General features: G+C 40.4%; 1 pseudogene across 1 annotated transcript; it reads right to left on the minus strand.

Moving 5' to 3' along the window:
• Positions 1 to 2,795: 2,795 nt before the first annotated feature.
• Positions 2,796 to 4,063, minus strand: LOC105537468 (annotated as a pseudogene). Its single transcript, XR_001005715.1, has one exon. The product of XR_001005715.1 is annotated as a ras-related protein Rab-4A pseudogene (transcript).
• Positions 4,064 to 13,547: the final 9,484 nt, after the last annotated feature.

The raw sequence follows: 13,547 nt of genomic DNA on the forward strand, positions 1-13,547 counted from the left end.
GTAGGACCTTGTGTTGTTAACAGAATTTTGCAGTTTGTCAGAGAAAGGTTTGACACCGTTCAGCACATGGTCCTCAGAGCCCAATACCAACCTGTAAATGCTGAAACAGAGTCAGACTTATAAGACCCAAGATTGGCTCTAGAGTTACCTGAAAAGAAGGGGGGAATGAAAGGAGGCACATCCCCCCATATATCTCCCAACTCCCTGAGCCCAGCACGAGTCTAGCACAAACACATTCCTCCATATTTCTTTCAAACTTCAGGAAAACATCACCTGGGAAATCTCTGATAAGGACGCAGCGGGAACCAATAAAAAATGCTAAATGTATAATATTAACCAATTGTAATGCTGTAACCGAGAGAATTACCTTGTTCCCCTGTAACTTTACATATCCTGTTTACATCGGGCTATAAAAAGCAAGCACTCGCATTGTTCGAGGCCCTCTTGTATGCTGTGGAATGGAGGGACCAAGTTCGAACTTGTAGTAAAGATCCTTGCCGCTTGGCTTTGACTGTGGACTCTGGTGGTCTTCTTTGGGGAACAAACGGTCTGGGTATAACAATTTAATTTTGATTTTTTTTGTACATACATCTATTGTTTCATTTTTAGGTAGTTAAATATATCAGTTTTTGTGTTTATTCTCTTGCCTTATTTATTAACCTTGGTTATTTGTTATTTTTATGTATTTTACTTTCCAAATGTATTTGGAATCCAGCTTCTGAAGATACAAATTATTTTCTTTATACCAAAGCAATGAACATTTCATGGGTTTTTTCAGTAAAATGATTCATTTCCTTTTGGATATATACCTACGAATAGGATTGCTATATCAGATGGTAGTCCTGTATCAAGTTCTTTGAGACATCTCTGAACTGTTTTCCACAGTGGCTGAACCACTTTGCATTCCCACCAACAGTGTGTAAGTGTTCCCTTTTCTCCCCAGCCTCACCAGCATCTATTGTTTCTTGGCTTTTGCATAGTAGGTAGTCTGATTGGTGTGAGATGGTATTTCATTGTGGTTTTGATTTGCATTTCTTTGATCAGTGATGTTGAGCATTTTTTCATGTGTTTTTTGGCCGCTTGTATGTCTTCTTTTGAAAACTGCCTGCTTCTGTCTTTTGTCCACTTTTTAATGGGCTTATTTGTTTTTTTTTGCTTGTTGAATGAAGTTCCTTATAGATTCTGGATATTAGACCTCTGTTGGATGCATAGTGTGTGAATATTTTCTCCCATTCTGTATGTTGTCTGTTTGCTCCGTTGATAGTTTCTTTTGCTGTGCAGATCCTCTTCAGTTTAACCAGGTCCCATTTGTCAATATACATTTTCATTGCAATTGCTTTAGAGGACTTACTGTTAAATTCTTTCCCAAGGCCAATGTCCAGAATGATGTTTCCTAGGTTTTCTTCTAGGATTCTTATAGTTTGAGATCTTACATTTAAATCTTAAATTCATCTGGAGTTAATTTTTGAATATAGTGAATGGCAGGGGTCTAGTTTCATTCTTCTGCATATGGCTAGCCAGCCATCTCAGCAACATTTATTGAATAAGTTGTCCTTTCCCCATTGCTTGTTTTTGTTGACTTTGTCAAGGACCAGATGGCTGTAGGTATGCAACTTCATTTCTTGGTTCTCTGTTCCACTGGGCTATGTTGTTTTGTTTTGTTTTTACCAGCACCACGCTCTATTGATATAGTTTGAAGCCAGGTAATATGATACTGATACCTCCAGCTTTGTTCTTTTTGCTTAGGATTGCTTTGGCTATTTGGGCTTTTTTTTGGTTCCATATGAATTTTAGAATATCAACTTAGGTTACATCAGTTGTGGACTGGATAAAGAATATGCGGTACATACACACCATGGAATACCATACGCAGCCAAAAGAAATAATGAAGTCATGTCCTTTGTAACAATATGTATGCAACTAGAGGCCATCATCCTAAGCCAATTAACACAGACACAGAAAAACAAATACTGCATGTTCTCACAAGGTCAGGAGATCAAGACCATCTTGGCTAACATGGGAAAACCTGGTCTCTACTAAAAATACAGAAAATTAGCCAGGCATGGTGGCGGGTGCCTGTAGTCCCAGCTACTCTGGAGGCTGAGGCAGGACAAGGGAGTGAATCTGGGAGGCAGAGCTTGCAGTAAGGCGAGATCAAGCCACTGCACTTCAGCCTGGGTGACAGAGTGAGACTCTGTCTCAAAAAACAAAACAAAACAAAAAACCCAAAAAACCCAGGAAACAAAAGATGTGGAAAACAGTCAGTGATGCCATTATATTGAATCCCAGAGAAAGCACAGTATAAACGATGTGTTTTCTAGCAGGGGGACCAGACAGACTAGTACACTCGCAATGGATGAGTGGCCCCAGCTTACATGGTCTAGTGTATTTTATCAACGGCTGAGAGAAGTATTAGTAGCCCAGTAGGTTTGGGTAAAGGTATCAGAATCCTTAGTGCTAGTCTCATAGCTTAAAATGGAGCAGGTACTCCAGATATACTTCCTGAACTGACCTGGATGATGAGGCTTTAAAATCAACAGAGCTGGACAGTATAAAGTTAATGGAAAACCTCAACTTTTCATTTTATTTTGATATGTTAGTGAATACCTACTCATCTAGTATTTCAAGTGTGGATCACATAAACACCACGTAGAATGTAGTAAACAGAATTAAGTAAGAAACACACTGGCTATTAATGCCAGAGTCTTTGACTATCAAGTCATAAATATAACCAATTGTGCAATATAACCGATATGATGAGAAAAGCACCCCTCACAATTGACAATTTTAGTTCATACGATTAAAAAAAATTAAATCTGAAACTGCATTTAGTGCCACATTCTATCATATCATACATCAGATTCCATGCTGTGGAGCTGCACTGGGCTCCAGGACATACAGTACATAGCATGTTTATAGCATGTTTTAAACTGAAAGGGAAAGGGAAAATATGAAACAGAAAATTTTTACATACACATCTAATGGTGTTGTCCATTTAATTGGATTTATATGATTTGCTGTGCCACTTTGACTAGCTGGCAGAACACCCCAAATTCTCTTTTCCCCATAAAGATCTACTTCCATACAGTGTAGAAAAGGATGGTGGTAAAAAACCTCAGATTCTTAAGGTTCCAACAATTGTGTCCCAAATGCCACTGTATGAACACCTGTGTGCTGTCCCATGGCTCCTAACAACCACACTTCTGAGCTTTTGGGGCCTGTGTGCACCGCAGTGATCTCAGCTGTCTCAATACAGCATCTCTGTACTGAACACCTGAGCCCATTCTTTCTGGGTCCAGCTCATCTGATTCAATTTTGTTAAGTATTTTTTCTTGCACACTGTACAAAAGCCTCTTCTACATTCTCCCCTGTTAGTGCACTTGTTTCCAAAAACATCAGCTAATTTTCTTGAGCAAATCTGGAGGCTTCTAAGAAGGTAACTTCACGATCTGCATTCCACAAAGGATGATCACAATGTTCTGACTCGCTAGCATTCGGGCATCTGTTAACCAATTAGTAAGTGCATTGTAGGTTTCTCGGCTGCTGATATTATAGACGAGGAGAGCCCCGGTCGCCCCTGGGTAATAACTTCTCTTCACAGACTTGAATCGTTCTTGTCGTGCTGTATCCCGTATTTGTAACTTTACATATTTACCACAAACATTTATTACCTTTGAACCAAATTCCACTCCTATTGTATGATTTGAGTCATTTTGATTTTTTTTTTCAATAAACTGACGAAATAAGCAAGAGTTGCCAGTTCTGCATTTCCAATAACTAAGAACTTAAAAAAAATAGTAGGTTTCGTACACGGCCGTCTGAGACTTCTTGGGAGCGGCGCCGCCTCTTGCCGGGTCACTGGCTGCACTCGCCCGCGGTCAGCCGGCGCGTCTCCGTGGGGAAGGACCTGGTGGGGGGCACCGGAGGAGGGAGGGGCCCGACAGGTCCCCACTGCAACCGCTGGCCTCCCAGCGGCTGCGGTAGAGCAGGACTCCAGGTCCACGCAGGCGCAGGGCCCTCCACCCTCGGTCCAGCCGCGACCGCAAGAAGGGTATGTCCTCTTCTAATAGCTGTCTGTTTAGCCTTATATACATCATTTTAATAATTGTTTCATACATTTAAATACCTAATTAGCATTACTCCTTAACTCTTAAAATTTTATAAATATTTTAATTTTAATTAAAGATACATTTTAGAATCACTTTGTCCTACTCAAATAAAATTCTAATTTGGATTTTGGCAAAATTACTATTAAATAAATCGATTTTAGGTAGGTTGTTCACAAACATGATGAAAGATTTTCTCTATGTCCATATCTCCTTAGCAATGTGACTGCTGTTTCCGCTATTAAGGGGTGGGGGCTGTTTCTTCATTTTTTGAATCTTGGTGGACTTGTGACTTGCTTTGACAAATGCAATTTGGTGGAAGTGACCCTGTGCCTGCTCCAAGCCTGGACTCCTGGAAGAAGCTTTGAGAGCTTCTCACTTCCCTTTGGAACCTGTTCAGCTGCAATGTGATCAAGCCCAAATTAGCCTCCTGGAAGATGAGAGACCCCAGGGAACAGAAGGGCACTGCCCCAGCTAAGATTATCCTGGACCGACCTGCTCCAGCTGGCCTGCAAACTGGCTTCAGATACCTGAGTCAGCCCCATGAGACAAGATAAGCCACCCACTGAGTCCAGTACAAATTACTTACAGAATGAATGCTAAGAAAAATAAATGGTGGTTGTTTAAAGTTTCTGAGATTTGCAGTAGTTTGTTTTTCTGCCAAAGATAACTGATACACATTAAATATTTTATATTTTTATTATGCACTGAATTCCATCTACCCAGAATTCACATGTTGTAGCCCTATCTCCCACAGGGACTATGTTTGGAGACACGGACTTTCAAGAAGTAAAGTCAGAAGAGTGGGACACTAACCCAATATGACTACTGTCCTTATAAAAACAGACAGAAACAAGGGATGTGGATGCACAGAGTAAAGGCCATGTGAAGACACAGTGAGACAGTGCCATCTGCAAGACAAAGAAAGAGGCCTCAGGTAAACCAACCCTGCTGACACCTTGATCTTAAACTTCCAGCCTCCAAAACTCCATAGGTGTCAATATGCTCCTGAACATCCCTTGGTAGCTTTTCTTCAAAAGGATTTCTCCAAAGCTTTATGAGAAGAAAGTAATAACTCTGTGAGTGGAATGAACACGTCACAAAGCAGCTCCTCAGAAATCTTCTCTCCAGTTTCTATCTGAAGATATTTCCTTTTTCACTGTAGCCATCCGTATACTCCCGAAGCTTCTTTCCAGTTTTTGCCTGAGGCTATTTCAATTTTCACCATAGGCATCAATATGCTCTCGAATATCCCTTGGTACCTTTTTCTCCAAAAGGGTTTCCCCGATACCGTATGAGAAGAGAGGTATAACACTGTGAGTGGGATGCATATGTCACAAAGCAGTTTCTCGGGAAGCTTCTCTCCAGTTTCTATCTGAACACATATCCTTTTTCACAGTAAGCCTCAAAGCGCTCCCGAATATCCCTTCGCACTCTAAACATAAACAGTGTTAGAAAACTGCTCAATGAAAAGAGAAGCTTACCTGAGTGAGAGGAATTCACATGACACAGAGCAGTTTCATAGAAAGATTCCTTCTGGTTCATATCAGAGGATATTTCTTTCTCCATATTCTAAACAGCGTTCCCAAACGTCCTTCCTCAGATTCCACAGAAAGGGAATCCAAAGAATGGTTTAACTCTATGAGATGAAAACACACATCACAAAGCAGTTGCTCAGAAAGCTTCTCTCTAGTTTTCATCAGAAGACATTTCCTTGCTCACCACAGGCCTCCGGGCGCCACTTAATATCCCTTCGCAGATTCCTCAAAGACAGAGTTTCCCAACTGGGCAATGTAGAGTAAGCTTTAACTCTGTGAAATGAATGCAGATATCAGAGAGCAGTTTCTTGGAACGCTTCTTTCTGGGTTTTATTTGAGGATATTTCCCTTATTGCTATAGTCTTCAATGCGATCCGAAATATCACTTTTTCTGTTTTCCAGGAACAGTGTTCAAACACTGCCTTATGAGAAAAGAGGTATAACTCCCTGAGTGGAATGCACACATCACAAAGCAGCTTCTCAGAAAGCTTCTCTCCAGTTTTTATCTGAAGACATTTCCTTTTTCACTATAGTCCTGAATGTACTCCCGAATGTCCCTTGGCGGATCCGTCCATGACGGAATTTCCCAGCTGCTTAATGTAAAGAAAGCTTTATCTATGTGAGATGAACAAACGTAGGGAAAAGCAGATTCACAGAAAGCTTCTTTCCAGTTTTTATCTGAAGATACTTCCTTTTTCACCATAGTCCTGAATGTGCTCCCAAATGTCCCTTCACAGATCCGTCCATGACAGAGATTCCAAGCTGTGTAATGTAAATAAAGCTTCATCTATGTGTGGTGAATACACATAGCACAGAGCAGTTTCACAGAAAGCTTCCTTCCAGTTTTTGTCTGAGGCTATTTCAGTTTTCACCATAGGCGTCAATATGCTCCCGTATACACCTTGGTACCTTTTTCTCCAAAAGGGTTTCCCCGATGATGTATGAGAAGAGAGGTATAACACTGTGAGTGGAATGCACATGTCACAAAGCCGTTCCTCAGAAAACTTTTCTCCAGTTTCTATCTGAACAGATTTCCTTTTTCACAGTAAGCCTCAAAGCGCTCCCGAATATCCCTTCACACGCTAAACATAAACAGTGTTAGAAAATTGCTCAATGAAAAGAGAAGCTTAACTGAGCGAGAGGAATTCACATGACAAATAGCAGTTTAACAGAAAGCTTCCTTATGGTTTTTATCTGGGGATATTTCTTTCTCCATATTCTAAAGAGTGTACCCAAATGTCCTTCCTCAGATTCCAACTGCTCAATCCAAAGAATGGTTTAACTCTATGAGATGAAAACACATGTCACAAACTGCTCAATCCAAAAACAGTGATTTCAAACTGCTCAATCCAAAAAGTGGTTTTAACTCTATGAGATGAATACACACATCACAAAACAGTTGCTCAGAAAGTTTCTCTCCAGTTTTCATCGGAAGACGTTTCCTTGCTCACCACAGGCCTCTGGGCGCCACTTAATATTCCTTCGCACATTCCTCAAAGACAGAGTTTCCCAACTGGGCAACGTAGAGAAAGCTTAACTCTTTGAAATGAATGCACATATCAGAGAGCAGTTTCTTGGAACGCTTCTTTCTTTGTTTTATTTGAGGATATTTCACTTTTCGCCATAGTCTTCAATGCACCCCATAATATCACTTTTTCGGTTTTACAGAAACTGTGTTCAAACACTGCCTTACGAGAAAAAAGATACAACTCCCTGAGTGGAATGCACACATCACAAAGCAGTTTCTCAGAAAGCTTCTCTCCAGGTTTTATCTGAAGAGATTTCCTTTTTCACCATAGGCCTGAATGTGCTCCCGAATGTCCCTTCGCAAATCCGTCCATGACGGAGTTTCTAAACTGCGTAATATAAAGAAAGTTTTATCTATGTGAGTTGAATAAACATATCTATCACAAAGCAGTTTCACAGAAAGCTTCTTTCCAATTTTTGTCTGAGGATATTTCGTTTTTCACCATAACCATCCATATACTCCCGAATGTCCCTTGGTATCTTTTTCTCCAAAAGGGATTCCCCAATCCTCTATGAGAAGAAAGGTGTAACTCTGTGAATAGAATGCACACGTCACAAAGCAGCTCCTCGGAAAGTTTATCTCCAGTTTCTATCTGAAGACATTTCCGTTTTCACCATAAGCCTCAAAGCGCTCCCGAATATCCCTTCGGAGACTACACAAAAACAGTGTGAGCATACTGCTGAATGAAAAGAGAAGCTTAACCATATCTATGTGAGTTGAATAAACATATCTATCACAAAGCAGTTTCACAGAAAGCTTCTTTCCAATTTTTGTCTGAGGATATTTCGTTTTTCACCATAACCATCCATATACTCCCGAATGTCCCTTGGTATCTTTTTCTCCAAAAGGGATTCCCCAATCCTCTATGAGAAGAAAGGTGTAACTCTGTGAATAGAATGCACACGTCACAAAGCAGCTCCTCGGAAAGTTTATCTCCAGTTTCTATCTGAAGACATTTCCGTTTTCACCATAAGCCTCAAAGCGCTCCCGAATATCCCTTCGGAGACTACACAAAAACAGTGTGAGCATACTGCTGAATGAAAAGAGAAGCTTAACCACGCAAGTGGAATTCACATGACACAGAGCCATTTCACAGAAAGCTTCCTTCTGGTTTTTATCTGAGGGTATTTCTCTTTCAGCATATTCTAAAGAGTGTTCCCAAATGTCCTTTCTCAGGTTCCACAGGAACAGTGATTTCAAACTGCTCAATCCAAAGAATGATTTAACTCTATGAGATGAATACACATGTCACAAAGCAGTTACTCAGAAAGCTTCTCTCCTGTTTTTAACGGAAGACATTTCTTGTCTCACCACAGGCCTCTGGGCACCACTTAATGTCCCTTCCCAGGTTCCTCAAAGACACAGTTTCCAAAGTGGGCAATGTACAGTAAGCTTTAACTCTGTCAAGTGAATGGACATATCAGAGAGCAGTTTCTTGGAATGCTTCTTTCTGGCTTTTATTTGAGGATATTTCACTTTTTGCCATAGTTTTCAATGTGCTCCGAAATATCACTTTTTCTGTTTTACAGGAACAGTGTTCAAACACTGCCTTATGAGAAAAGAGGTATAACTCCCTGAGTGGAATGCACACATCACAAAGCAGTTTCTCAGAAAGCTTCTCTCCGGTTTTTATCTGAGGATATTTCCTTTTTCACCGTAGTCCCGAATGTGCTCCCCAATGTCCCTTCGCGGATCCCTCAATGAAAGAGTTTTCAAGCTACGTAATGTAAAGAAAGCTTTATCTATGTGAGATGAATACACATAACACAGAGCAGTTTCACAGAAAGCTTCTTTCCAGTTTTTGCCTGAGGCTATTTCCCTATTCACCATAGGCCTCAGTATGCTCCTGAATATACCTTGGTACCTTTTTCTCCAAAAGGGTTTCCCCATGCTGTATGAGAAGAGAGGTATAACACTGTGAGTGGAATGCATACTTCACAAAGCAGTTCCTCAGAAAGCTTCTGTCCAGTTTCTATCTGAACACATTTCCTTTTTCACTGTATGCCTCAAGGCGCTCCCAAATATCACTTTGCATGCTAAACACCAATAGTGTTAGAAAACTGCTCAATGAAAAGAGAAGCTTAACTGAGCGAGAGGAATTCACACGACACAGAGCAGGTTCACAGAAAGCTTCCTTCTGGTTTCTATCTTAGGGTATTTCTTTCTCCATATTCTAAAGAGCATTCCCAAATGTCCTTCCTCAGATTCCACAGAAACACTGATTTCAAACTGCTCAATCCAAAGAATGGTTTAACCCTATGAGATGAATACACGCATCACAAAGCAGTTGCTCAGAAAGCTTCTCTCTAGTTTTCATCGGAAGACATTTCCTTGCTCACCACAGGCCTCTGGGCGTCACTTAATATACTTTCGCAGATTCCTCAAAGACAGAGTTTCCCAACTGGGCAATGTAGAGTAAGCTTTAACTCTGTGAAATGAATGCAGATATCAGAGAGCAGTTTCTTGGAACACTTCTTTCTGGGTTTTATTTGAGGATATTTCACTTTTCACCATAGACTTCAATGCGCTCTGAAATACCACTTTTTCAGTTTTAAGGAATGGTGTTCAAACACGGCCTTACAAGAAAAGAAGTATAACTCCCTGAGTGGAATGCACAGATCACAAAGCAGTTTCTCAGAAATCTTCTCTCCGGTTCTAATCTGAAGATATTTCCTTTTTCACCTTAAGCCTGAATGTGATCCTGAATGTCCCTTTGTGGATTCGTCCGTGACGGAGTTTCTAAACCGTGTAATATACACAAAGTTTTATCTGTGTGTGATGAGTAAATATGTCTATCACAAAGCAGTTTCACAGAAATCTTCTTTCCCATTTGTATCTCAGGATATTTCCTTTTTCACCATAGCAGTCCATATACTGCCGAATGTCCCTTGGTAGCTTTTACTCTAAAAGGTTTTCCCCAATCTGCTATGAGAAGAAAGGCATAACTCTGTGAGAGGAATGTACACGTCACAAAGCAGCTCCTCGGAAAGCTTCTCTCCAGTTTCTCTCTGAAGATATTTCCGTTTTCACCATAAGCCTCAAAGTGCTCCTGAATATCTCTTCGCAGACTAAACACAGTGTTAGAATACTGCTCAATGAAAAGAGAAGCTTAACTGTGCGTGTGGAATTCACACGACCCAGAGCAGTTTCACAGAAAGCTTCCTTCTGGTTTTTATCTGAGGATATTTCTCTTTCACCATATTCTAAAGAGCGTTCCCAAATGTCCTTTCTCAGGTTCCACAGAAAAGGTGATTTCAAACTGCTCAATCCAAAGAACGATTTAACTCTATGAGATGAGTACACACGTCACAAAGCAGTTGCTCAGAAAGCTTCTCTCTAGTTTTCAATGGAAGACATTTCTTTGCTCACCACAGGCCTCCGGGTGCCATTTAATATCCCTTCACAGATTCCTCAAAGACAGAGTTTCCAAACTGGGCAATGTAGAGTAAGTTTTAACTCTGTGAAATGAATGCACATATCAGAGAGCAGTTTCTTGGAACGCTTCTTTCTGGGTTTTATTTGAGGATAGTTCACTTTTCGCCACAGTCTTCAATGTGCACCGAAATATTAATTTTTTGGTTTCACAAGAACAGTGTTGAAACACTGCCTTATGAGAAAAGAGGTTATAACTCTCTGAGTGGAATGCACACATCACAAAGCAGTTTCTCAGAAAACTTCTCTCCGGTTTTTATCTGAGGATATTTCCTTTTTCACCGTAGTCCTGAATGTGTTCCCGAAAGTCCCTTCGCGGATCTGTCCATGGCGGAGTTTCCAAGCTGCCTAATGTAAAGAAAGGTTTATCTACGTGAGATGAGTACACATAGCAAAAAGCAGATTCACAGAAAGCTTCTTTCCCAGTTTTATCTGAAGATATTTCCTTTTTCATCACAGTCCTGAAAGTGCTCCCGAATGTCCCTTCGCAGATCCGTCCATGACAGAGTTTCAAAGCTGTGTAATGTAAAGAAAGCTTTATCTACGTGAAATGAATAAACATAGCAAAAAGCAGATTCACAGAAAGCTTCTTTCCAGTTTTTATCTGAAGATATTTCCTTTTTTACCCTAGTCCTGAATGTGCTCCCAGATGTCCCTTTGCGGATCCGTCCATGGCAGAGTTCCAAGCTCCGTAATGTAAAGAAAGCTTTATCTATGTGAGATGAATACTCATAGCACAGAGCATTTTCACAGAAAGCTTCTTTCCAGTTTTTGTCTGAGTCTACTTCCCTTTTCACCATAGGCGTCAATATGCTCCTGGATATACCTTGGTACCTTTTTCTCCAAAATTGTTTCCCTGATGTTGTATGAGAAGAGAAGTATAACACTGTGAGTGGAATGCACACGTCACAAAGCAGTTCCTCGGAAAGCTTTTCTCCAGTTTCTATCTGAACATATTTCCTTTTTCACTGTAAGCCTCAAAGCACTCCTGAATATCCCTTCGCACGCTAAACATAAACATTGTTAGAAAACTGCTCAATGAAATGAGAAGCTTAACTGAGCAAGAGGAATTCACATGACACATAGTAGTTTCACAGAGCTTCCTTCTGGTTTTATCTGAGGGTATTCCTTTTTCAGCATATTGTAAACAGCATTCCCAAATGTCCTTTTTCAGGTTCCACAGAAACAGTGATTTCAAACTGTTCAATACAAAGAATGATTTAACTCTATGAGATGAATACACACATCACAAAGCAGTTGCTCAGAAAGCTTCTCTCCAGTTTTCATCAAAAGACATTTCGTTGCTACCACAAGCCTCCGGGGCACGACTTAATATCCCTTCGCAGATTCCTCAAAGACAGAGTTTCCACACTGGCAATGTACAGTACGCTTTATCTCTGTGAAATGAATGCACGTATCAGAGAGCAGTTTCTTGGAACGCTTCTTTTTTTGTTTTATTTGAGGATATTTCACTTTTCGCCATAGTCATCAATGCTCTCCAAAGTATCACTTTTTCGGTTTTACAGGAACAGTGTTCAAACACTGCCTTATGAGAAAAGAGTTCTAACTACCTGATTGGAATTCACACATCACAAAGCAGTTTCTCAGAAAGCTTCTCTCCAGTTTTCATCCAAAGATATTTCCTTTTTCACCATAGGCTTGAATGTGCTCCCGAATGTAACTTCATGGATCCGTCCATGACGGAGTTTCCAAATTGCATAATATAAAGAAAGTTTCATCTATGTGAGATGAATAAACATAGCAAAAGCAGATTCACAGAAAGCTTCTTTCCTGTTTTTATCTGAAGATATTTCCTTTTTCCCCATAGTCCTGAATGTGCTCCCGAATATCCCTTTGGGGATCCGTCCATGAAGGAGTTTCCAAGTTGCGTAATGTGAAGAAAGCTTTATCTATGTGTGATGAATACACATAGCAGAGAGCAGTTTCACAGAAAGCTTCCTTACAGTTTTTGTCTCAGGCTATTTCCCTTTTCACCATGGGCATCAATATTCCCCCGAATATCCCTTGGTAACTTTTCTCCAAAAGGGTTTCCCCAATGCTGTATGAGAAGAGAGGTATAACCCTGTTAGTGGAATGCACATGTCCCAAAGCATTTCCTCCGAAAGCTTCTCTCCAGTTTCTATCTGAACATATTTCCTTTCCCCCCTCTAAGCCTCAAAGCACTTCTGAATATCCCTTCGCATGCTAAACATAAACAGTGTTAGAAAACTGCTCAATGAAGAGAAGCTTAACTGAGCGAGAGGAATTCACACGACACATAGCATTTTCACAGAAAGCTTTGTTCTGGTTTTTATCTGAGGATATTTCTTTCTCCATATTCTAAAGAGTGTTCCCAAATGTCCTTCCTCAGATTCCACAGAAACACTGATTTCAAACTGCTCAATCCAAAGAATGGTTTAACTCTATGAGATGAAAACACACATCACAAAGCAGTTGCTGAGAAAGCTTCTCTCCAGTTTTCATCGGAAGACATTTCCTTGGTCACCACAGGCCCCTGGTCGAAAGTTAATATTCCTTTGCAGATCCCTCAAAGACAGAATTTCCAAACTGGACCACGTAAAGTAAGGTTTAACTCTGTGAAATGAATGCACATATCAAAGAGCAGTTTCTTGGAACGCTTCTTTCTTTGTTTTATTTGAGGATATTTCACTTTTCACCATAGTGTTCAATGCTCTCCGAAATATCACTTTTTCGGTTTTACAGGAACAGTGTTCAAACACTGCCTTATGAGAAAAGAGGTATAACTCCCCGAGTGGAATGGAACATCACAAAGCAGTTTCTCAGAAAGCGTCTCTCCAGTTGCTATCTGAAGATATTTCCTTTTTCACCATAGGCCTGAATGTGCTCCCGAATGTCCCTTCCCGGATCCGTCCATGATGGAGATTCCAAACTGTGTAATATAAAGAAAATTTTATCTATGTG

The sequence above is a fragment of the Mandrillus leucophaeus genome, unplaced genomic scaffold (genome assembly GCF_000951045.1).
Source record: "Mandrillus leucophaeus isolate KB7577 unplaced genomic scaffold, Mleu.le_1.0 Scaffold1728, whole genome shotgun sequence".
NCBI lineage: Eukaryota > Metazoa > Chordata > Mammalia > Primates > Cercopithecidae > Mandrillus > Mandrillus leucophaeus.